Source organism: Oryzias latipes, chromosome 3, assembly GCF_053564925.1.
Source record: "Oryzias latipes strain Hd-rR chromosome 3, Olatipes_Hd-rR_3.1".
NCBI lineage: Eukaryota > Metazoa > Chordata > Actinopteri > Beloniformes > Adrianichthyidae > Oryzias > Oryzias latipes.
The window spans coordinates 21,689,419-21,699,811 of record NC_136239.1 but is presented as its reverse complement, the minus strand read 5'-3'; the positions used below and the strand labels follow the sequence as shown (position 1 = coordinate 21,699,811).

At 37.3% G+C, this 10,393-nt stretch overlaps 1 long non-coding RNA gene across 1 annotated transcript; it reads right to left on the bottom strand.

The window, feature by feature from the left end:
- Nucleotides 1-208: 208 nt before the first annotated feature.
- Nucleotides 209-10,113, bottom strand: LOC144990963 (uncharacterized). Its single transcript, XR_013654850.1, has 3 exons — nucleotides 9,976-10,113; nucleotides 1,133-1,204; nucleotides 209-345 (listed from the first exon to the last, which is right to left on the bottom strand). It is a non-coding gene; the product is annotated as an uncharacterized LOC144990963 (long non-coding RNA).
- Between the last annotated feature and the right edge of the window lie 280 nt (nucleotides 10,114-10,393).

Genomic DNA, 10,393 nt, shown 5'->3' with positions numbered 1-10,393 from the left:
TTTTCTGCTAATCCCACCACACAGGGAAAAAAATATACATATAGTGAAAAGTTGTCATTCTACTCCAATGAAAATCATGTTTTTGGTGTTTTTAACTTGCTCTTGTGGCATTTTTGGCATGACAGAGGACATATATGAAAAAAATAGTTTTAAATTGTTTTTCTAAGTATTTATTTATTGAGAATCAGGAGCAGACAAAAAAATGCTGTGACGTAAGGGCTACAATCGGTGGGCCTTCTTCTGAGATGGTATCTGACTCCAAACTATACGGCTGGATAGCTCCAATATTGATCGCCATTTTTGTTGCACGGCTAATGTTAGGTTCTGGGTGTGAGAAGCTGTAAGCTGGGGAGAGAGAAATTAAACAGATGGATGTCAGGAAGCAGGGGCAGGCTTACTCTGCATCAACAGTCCCACCTAAAATTTAGAAGTACATTTCTAATGAACTACTGCTGCTCCAGAGAAGCTATGTCCTAGAAAATTATGCAGTTTTTTTTTTTATTTAGGCTAAAAACAGCATAATTCTAATTAAAACCACTGAGAACACTTTTAAAATAGATCAAAGACGATCAAAGTGGGACTTTAATGTGGAAATTTCTGCATTTTAAGATTTGTCTTAATTTTAATTAATTTTTTAACTGCTTCTATGTTTTAAAAAAAGGAACATATTATGTAATAAGTATTGGTCATGGGACACCCACCAGCTATATCAAAAATAAAGTTTTATTACTGTTTATTAATGCTTCCAAATATGAAAATTTCAATTTTGAAAGTATTTTTAGTTTCGATCTGATGAGAGATGTGACAGCAGCGCGACATAAACAGAGGGTGTGTCTCACCTCCAGCGTTTGGCAAAGACAACAGCACAGCTTTGATTCTGGGAACACCTCTGGCTTTCCACAACATTCCCTCTCAGTTTTGATCCGAACAGGATAATCAACAGGCCAAAAATAACCACCCCTATATTTTTTCCAGCTCTTTGTTCACTCATCCGGCGGTTCTAAAGCCTAATTTCTTCTGTCAGCCGTATGCTCTCCCTGCTTTCACTAAAAACGTCTGTTAGCATTTACCCAATCAGTGGCATCCCTCTGTGATGTCAGCAGCATGCAATTAGCTTCTCGCAGGCTTTTACCTTCTGGATCTGCATCTCCATTTTGTTGTAAGGTGTGCGCATTGAAGTTCGACAGAGAGTGAGTGCTTCTCCCTGTAATAAGGCAGAGGGGATGAGTCATCAGCTGAAGTGTGAATCAGAAATAAGAAATGTGGAGTCTGTGGCCTCTGGCTGAGAAAAACCTATGGTTCAAGGGAACACACACAATGTCGTGCCACTCAGTCGGCCCTGAGATTGTTGGTTGTTTTGTTCTGCTGATTTTTTCATAAAACAACACTTTTTTCTCACTAATTCAAATAATTACAACCACTGAAGTAATTGTGTTTCTGTTAATCAAAATTCTCAAAGATTTCTACATTGCCACCATCAGGATCGTAGCGTTTGCTAAAAAAATCTTCCCAAATGGGCTATCACCTCCAGCAGCATCCGTTCAGGTGCTGATGTTGGGCACTTACACGCAGCACACAGGCAAAGAAAAATAAACAAGCCTTTAAACTCATGATAACTCTCCACGGCTCGTCCATCCCCAGATGATGTTAAACACACAGCAAAAGATCCTGTTGACTATCTGATTAACCTGATTATGTTTCATGTTTAATTCATTAAACTGTTGTTTATTTTATTGCAACATTTACATTTATTTATTATTTACTGCTTCGACTCCCAGAGTTCCTCTACATGACGGTCTGAACACGGATTTCTACACAGTTGTGTTAACCTCTGGGAGAGCGAGTTTGTCCCTTAAAAATGATAAATTCTTGCAATAGTCTGGCAGATCTGCAATTATCCTGTCAGATTTTTTTTTAAATGTATTAACTTAAAACAAAAGACTTAAAATATTAGTTTTAAACCACAGAGATGAGCATGTTAAATTATGTCAAATTACAGATTAGTTGTATTTTTCTAATTTATTTATGGATTTGGAAACATTTTTGAAACAGTTTTAAAGGTTACAATGTTAGCACATAATTTGGATAAGAATCTATCTGTCAAAAGAAGGATCAGCATTTTGAAAGGATATATGGATGCACAAATAGTCCTCACATATTTTTGCGTAATAATAATAAGTCTTGCGTAATAAAGAAAATACATCTATTCTAGAATTTTTCCCCCAATGTATTTATGCTAAAAGAAAACATACTAGGCACTCATTTTAATGACAAAAAAGCAGTTTTCATACTATTTCTACCAAGATTTTGATTGGGTTACAGAGGCAACGTGAAAACACCAGCTTCCCACGCAATAATTCAATCTTTTTTAGTTCCTCCTTCATCACATCAATATTAATAAGTGAGCAGAATGTAGTGACTCACAGGTCTTTTTTAATCAAGTATAATTAATAGAGGTGAGCTCAGTTTCCATTAGCTATAGTGCCTATTTTTATATATGATATATTTTATATACACATAAACTTGACTCTTAAACTTAAAAAACATATAATTGACTAAAACTTTATACAAAGACACAAAGAAAGTTAGAAACTGAGTCTGTCAAACTCATTTTTATCTTTTTAAAATGTGCATGTAACAGAATTTATTATATACCGGTAATCCTTTCTTTTTTTATTACAATCCTTTACAATTTCAATGTAAGTGTATCTATAAATGCTTTTTTAATCAATGTTTAAATCTGAATCTTTGTTAGTTTTTTACAACGTGAATTTATGTTGGGGTCTTTTATTAAGATCACTATTTGTATTTATTTCTTTATTTCTTAATTTTTTTATTTATTTAAATTCTAAAGCACTTTCAGGTGTTGCAGGAAAAGTTGTTTATAGATAAAGATAGATTTGAATTAAAGCTAAATTAAACTTGCTCTTTGGTTGTATTTAAATCTGGCTGGCATTTGCACTTAATCTGGCAGCTTCAACAGAGACACTTCTTGTTTTAAAAACAACAAAACTGTGTTAAGGGAAATGGCTTCTTTAAAAAAATAAAAAAATAAATAATATTAAATTCCAAGGACAAGACCATAATTATTTGATCCAAGGTGCTTTATGTAATGTGCAATTTCTTTTTACAGTAAAAAGAGGTTTTTGTGAGTTCTCTTTGGCTTTGTCGTGGATTTGACTTTTATGAAAGGTCAAAAGCTTCACATTTAAGTCTAAAGACATGTATTAATAACACTTTAATGTGCAGAAACATACCGTTCTTCAGAAATCCCTCTGTTGACGCTGCGAATGAGGTTACATCAGTGTCTGAACATGCCGGCATTTAGTCATGTATTCTTGTAGATAAACACCCCCATCCGGTAAATCCAAACAAAAGTGACCTGGTTCTTTTCATTTATCACCCGGCAGGAATGCACAGCATGTGCGGTATTCTCCCTAAGAGAGAGGATGCAATTTGTGTATGTGTCATAAGAAGAGGGGGAGATGATAAATGACGAGGAGCCAAGGGTTCACCCTCCAACCTTTCAACATGGCACTTTGCGATTAAGGTAATGTAATAATGGTTTACTATGAGGATGTAAGGGGTTTGTGAGTCATAGGTCAGTGGTGGGTGTAAGGTGAGGACAACGGAAAGCCTCAAGCGTTTAGGGAGATAATGAGACCTCGTGCATCTCCCAAGTGCCCCAACATTAGGAGTTATTACTTCCTCTCCTGCTGTAGCTACAAGCACCTTGTGTCATTCACAGTCTGGGAATATCTACTCCAGTCACGTTCACAAGCTGTCTGCCTGATTTGTCGTTGTAGAGAGATCAGGTTCTGTAAATGAGGCAACTTGCGGGTCACTTATCCAAAAAAGGGGGAAATGAAGAAAACAGCAGTATCTGTATGTTGAGGACACATCTTGGATGTGCCAGGAATCTGTTTACATTACAGGAAAAGTCACGAGGTTTATGAAGTCAGTCTGACACACGGTTTAACTAAAGTCACTGAAACACATGTTGATGTTCTATGATGTTCTGACCCACCTGACCTGACATGAGGTATCCGCTCTGAGAGGCCTCACTGACTTGTGTGTCACCACTTAAGTATGGTTTCTTTAGTTAAAACATTTACATTCACAGAAAAGCATCTTTATCAGATGATAAATATAATTAATATCAAAGACAAATGACTAAGGTTGAGCCTTGAAGCCGCCAGACTTGGCGAGTCGTGTTTGATTCATTGACTCCTACGACCACGGCATTTCAGGACCAGTTTCAATATTTACATTTTTCTGTGTCACCAAAATGTGGCAGACTCAACAAAGGCAGGATAAGTACACAGCAGAGCTCCTTCTTTGTTCTCCAAAAGGAAACAGTTCCTCTTCATCAAAGCACCTGAAGTTCTTGCACATGGACACTCTGGAATCTGAAGCATTTTCAGGGTTGGGCTTGTTACTGTCCAAAGGGATGCTGTTGTTACTGTTTTGGAAAACCAATCCCAGCATTTGTCCTGAGTATGCCAACTAATAAGTGTTACTGTTAATCATCCATTTATAAAAGCACCCCACTTAAAAAACAGTGAAGGAATGAAACTCAAATTCTTACTCTGTATTTGAATCTCGGATCTTCCCCACAGGGATTTTCCTCATGAGAACAAAGTAGTATTTACAATAGAAAGTGTGTCACAAAAATTCTGTGTTTTGACAGTCTAAGAATTACTCCCCTGCTCTAAATAATCTCTTAACTTAAATGAGAAAAAAGTTAAGAGATTCCAGCAAAATATGGAAAATAAATTTATATTCAACTTGATCTTAACTTTAATACTTTAAGATGTCAATATGTTTATTTACATCATTCTGGCAGACAAAACCTTACCTTCTTTTTTCTTGAGTTAACTGAAATGAAAGCTGAAATTGTGTTCTAGAGTCATCTGTGTAAGATTGCTGCCTGATTGTTGATTAGTGTTAAGCAAACATCACAAACCACAGAGTTGTGACAGGTCAGAGTGTTGATAGACAAGCAATAATGGTGTTCAAAATAATATAATTAATTATAATATATAATATTTGCATAAATTCATCAGGTTCTGAACCCTCCTTTTCAATGTCGCGGGGTTCCTGGAGCCTATCCCAGCCATTGTGAAGCAGTATTTGGTTGGTTGCAAATGAAACGACTCTCAGAGCCGGCTCGTTTCTGGGAGCGTGTTTTTTAAAAACCTTTCTTTCAACCTAACTTTTTTTCTCTTCAAGTACATTAGTTTGCACCATAGAAATACATATATTTCGTATGGTGGGGATGCGTGGTTGCGCTGAGTGCGCTCGTGCTGGCGGCGGGGGGGGGGGGGGGGGGGGGGCGTTACACACATGAACCGTGTATGAGGGAGATAGAGAGAGAGACAAAGGAAGAGTGTAGAGTCTGCAGGAAAATAGTTCCGGCTCCACAGCCAACCTGCACAGGAACCTGAGAGAACCTTCTCCAAAACAGGGCAGATCAACACTGACAGAAGAAACCAGAACGGCTCCTCAAAGCTGAGACCAAAAATTTACAATTTTGGTAACAACTAAATGACATTCCAGTTGGGCAACATTTGCACATAATAACACCAGGCAAAATTTGACCCCCAAATTTTTTTCATATTTATTCATGAGTTCTTTTGTAATCAGAGAAGTGTGATCTTTAGTTCTGTTTTCATTTGTTTTTGTTTCTTTCTTCTCTCTGATTTCCATTGTCTTTTTTGCTCTACTCATTTTGGACCTGTGCAGTTTGGTCACTTGCTTTACAGTACTATTTCATTTTTGTTTTTGTATGGTATTTATTTCTGATCTTTCTATTTATTGCCATTGAGTTATATATTTACATCAGAACATGTCATAACTTTTCCATCACGTCCAAGTGTTTTTATAATGCAACTAACACAGAGGTTTGCAAAGCTTGAGTTTTCAAGTCCCAAAGTTGTGACTGTTGAGGGAGATGGAAGGAGCTAGCTTGTTAAACATGACAAAAGATCTGTTGAAATACGAATGATGACAGACATGAACCACTGGGAAGAAAACAGACCTGCACAGACATATACGTTTTGTATGTTTTCAGATGCAATTTCCTTCAAAAAAGGTTTTAAAATGTTATTATGAAAAATGTAAACAGCATTTGTGAAAATATTTAAAATATAATACTCCTTTTGTGGCAAATGTTTAACCAAAGTTTGACATGGATATTTAAAAATGTATTTAAAAAAATGGCAACAACACTGATTACAAACAATGCAATCCAAAAAACGTTTGCACGTATAAAAATAGGCTCAAAAATAATGTTAAAATAAGATAAAATATGATTTGATTGTTTTTAAAATGCCCTTCATTGGACTATCCACATAAATGACCTTAGGTACAAAAATACTGGAGTGGTGGAAAAAGGACAAGACAGTAATCAAATAAATACAGTGTGAGCACGGAGGGTCAAAGAAAAAATGACTTCCCCTTCAGCATTGACATGGCACAGGACTTTATCTACAGCCCACGTTTGTGCAAACTCCCCTGCTTGTTGGTTAATTTAAAATAAGCAAACTCCACGCGTAACCGAAATCCTAAAAGTGTAAAACCCATCTGTTGTAAAACCCATCTGTTGAACATCAACACTCTCCACAGAAATTGCATGACTGCATAGTGAGCCAGATCGGAACTTTAGCTTAAGCAAATAGGAGGTTTAGTAGTTGATTTTTGTGGGGTTTTTTGCATTTGAAAACACAGGCCCATACACAAAGAGGGGGAGAGAAAACACCTCTCTCAACCCGAGACACCAAGTAGTTTTGTTGCCCACAAAATAAAATATGTGGGTAATGATGAGAGCCACCCTATGGCTTTTAAAGGGTAAATGAGTTCTAGTTGGAGTTTGATGCTGCGCCGTCTCCAAAATGAAAACAATAATGAGTCACACAGGCATTTCTAAAAGCATAGATTTATGCAAATTTTGCATCAAGCTTCATGCTAGAGGCTCAGCCTAGCAGGTGGTCTGGAGGTAGCATGTATAGGAATCAAATAAGAATAAACTGCCAAAATAGTGCTGAATAAAATGCAAAATAATCTCCAATTTTGACGTGTCAACTTTCAATCTTAAAGGGAAACCACTTACTTTAAGTTATCCCATCTCAAGGTGGATTTATGAGCTATTAGCTCCCTGGAACAAATACATTTTATCAATATTCCTCAACCTCTGTAGCTGACTGGCAGACCTTTCTCCATCTAGTTTTATTTTACAAGCAAATAAAACAAAAAAAAGTGTTTTATTTTATTTTATTTTATTTTTTTTAGTCAAGACATATTGTTGTTTTGGGTAAAATGTGAACCCAGAAGTATTTGTTTTCATTTTTGTTTTCCATCCTGAACAATATGATCCCTTTTTTTCTTGGTGGCAGAAAAATCTCATTTCTTGAAGCAGGCAGCAGGTGTGAACGTTGACCAGCTTGTCTTAACCCTTGTGCTATCCTATGACCCCACCCTTACATTGACGTGTTATTCCTACCATGACATGCCAGTTCACCTAATCCTTCCATCCAAAGGGCACCAAGTGCTTTTGTCTGAACTCAAGGAGTTCCTGGCTTTTGTTCATGGAAAGAACGAGAGCGGTGCACACAGAAAGGCTGACGGTCTTCACTTAATTGTTAACTTAATTCTTAACCCCTGTCACAGATATGAAGGGGCCATACGACGGCATGCAGCCCATTTTTGACTCGAAAATCAGCAAGTCAACTTTTGCAGGCAGAGTTGTGTTTTCATTAGCTGGGGCAAATATTCCTGGAGTGTCTGGGGGTAACGGCTGCTTTGCTGGCTAACACGTCAAAATGAAGTCACCACAGCTTGCAAATAAAATAACCAAAATGTGCAGATGAAGTAAGAAGTCATTTATCTTACACACTTAACATGACAAAGTCACACTCCTATATCCCTCTGCAGCTACTGGGGAAGAAAAAAATCCTAAATTCCTTAAAAATCAGAATTTTTCACTGATAAAGTCAGTTTTGCTTTATTTGTAATTTTCTTTAAAAAAAAATATTTTGGAGCCATCAGTGCTATGCTGTTCTTCTTGTCATGGAAGACATTTGTTTTCAAGCGGATAAAAAGTCAGCCTGTTAATGTGCCCTCCTACCATTCTAGACTATGACTCATATCTAAGCTTCACTGCAGAGAGTTATATGTGATGTGAATACTTATCAAGGCAACAATCCTAAACTTGTTTCCACACTTCAGCCTTCTTGTAAACCAAAAGAGGCACAAGTGTACATTTTTCAATATGTCAGAAAACATGAAGATGAACTAACTGTTAAAAAAACAAACATGAATCTGCTTTTATGGGTTTTGTCTTGAATGATAAATTTGTGGAGGCAAAATATTTAAAAACCGTATTGTCTCAATGCTTTGAAGGATTATTGAGGCAAAAAAGGTGCTAAATATTTATATCAAGTGATGCAAGCTTACTAAAAAGAACAGTGTGTACTTTTTTTGTGTTCCAGGTCTGAAAGTTGTTCAGATATTGAGTGTGTTTTGAGAGGGGAGGGAAAATGTTAGCTGACCAACTGAAATAACTGTTCTTTGACGTCATGACTTTATTTTTAGAATGTAATATATGGGTGTGGAAGTGCCTTTTCATGTTAGAATCAAAATACAAACACATAACATACCCACACTGATGCACCCATCTGCACACGGGCAGACAATTGTGTGTCTGGATGAGTTTTTTCCTCAAATTCCTGAGAAATGTATATTCACACCCGCTGATGAGCATGTGCAGGTCTCCTGTCTGCACGGGCTCAAAGGGAGTGCAGTGTCTGTGTGTGTGTGTGCTGCACCGAGACAATTTGAGAAACTCCACCTGCATCCCACATGGATGCTTTTTGGTTTTGTTTTAGGCTCTCCCCAGTAATATCATCACAGTGACTAAAAGCATTAGCTGGGATTATGATCAACACGACTGAAAAGGTGAAGCCGTTCATGTAGCAAACGTGGGGGCTGTAGAAGACAGACTAAGAAATGGATGTGGGGGAAGGCGTGGTTGGAGAAAAGCTGCATTGGAGGCAGCAACAAAACACAGTAAAAACAGGTCAAACTAGTACATTAATGCAGACTTAAAGAAATATATGTGATGAGAAACATATCATGACTCAGCCAGGATATTTTTACTTAAAGATTTACTTTTGTGGTATTTTTCTCATGATGGAGGACATGTATAAAAAAATATAAGTTTGGGACTGTGTGAGACTGAATGTGCAGAGGAAGAGCTATTGAAAAAAAGGGAGAGCGGATATACAAGATGCTCTGTACGGGTGCATGTCTAATAAAAACCATCGGCTTGGTGAGCTTTTTGATGGCCGTCTGCTCTTTAGCTGAAAAGTGATAGAATATATTTCTCATGGCTCCATCCGTGGAGTCAGATTGTTTTCCTGCACATCACCTGTAGAGATCCTTTATACATAGCTTGTCTGGGAACAATTGTACGATGATCAGTCAGACATTTGAAGTGGCCGTGGTTAATGTGGACAGCATAGGATTGTGTGTGGCTAATGCTAACTGAAGGACATGTTCTAAGCCTGATGAACCAAGAATTCATTTTTCTTGTTTTTTTCATCTTGGTAACGACAAATCAGCACTATGCTCTGCGTTCAACCTGTGCTAGTCCTAATATTTTGGCCATCTTTGGCTTTTTCCCATGCTGCTACAATATTTTTTTGCTTTTATTTTTTTGTTGTGCCTTATGGACAAAAATAGCATGTATGTGACCATAACGAGACCATATCTTTAAATTTTTATGTAATACTGAAGAAGAAATCCATCAATAGATTAAATCAATCAATTTATTTTCCATTTGTAATAGTTAAATCCAATTGGAACAACAAAAGTAACAATAACAATAGTTTCCCACCAAAGACAGATGTGGTTCTGAATAATTGCCTTTTGATTTCACGTAACTGAATTATTTTCATAAGTGGACTTCTGACTCACTTGCCTTGCCAGATCATCTCTTGTGCCCCACAGTGATGTTCCAGCCTTTCATGTTTGGTACAGCTAACGATCACTCCCAAGTCTCTTCCGTGTTTCCAGACCGCCTGCTGGGAACCCTTCATCTGGATCTGGATCAGCTGAACGAAAAACTCATCTTCTGCAGTCAAGTCTCAGTTATCTTCTGCCCCTCAACACTCACCCTCTGCTGGAGCCTTGCAGCTCACGACTCCCTGTTCACCTGCAGAGAGTGAGGATAGTATCTCACTTAGCTGCTTCAGCCGGCGACTTTGGATGAAACTAAAATCAAGTTCAAAATGTGTGATTTGGGGATGATCCTCTTTGATTTGATGCTTTTGAAGTGTGTTGTTGAACAGTTAAAATAATGTTCACACATATTCTTTATTGCATATCGTTGAGA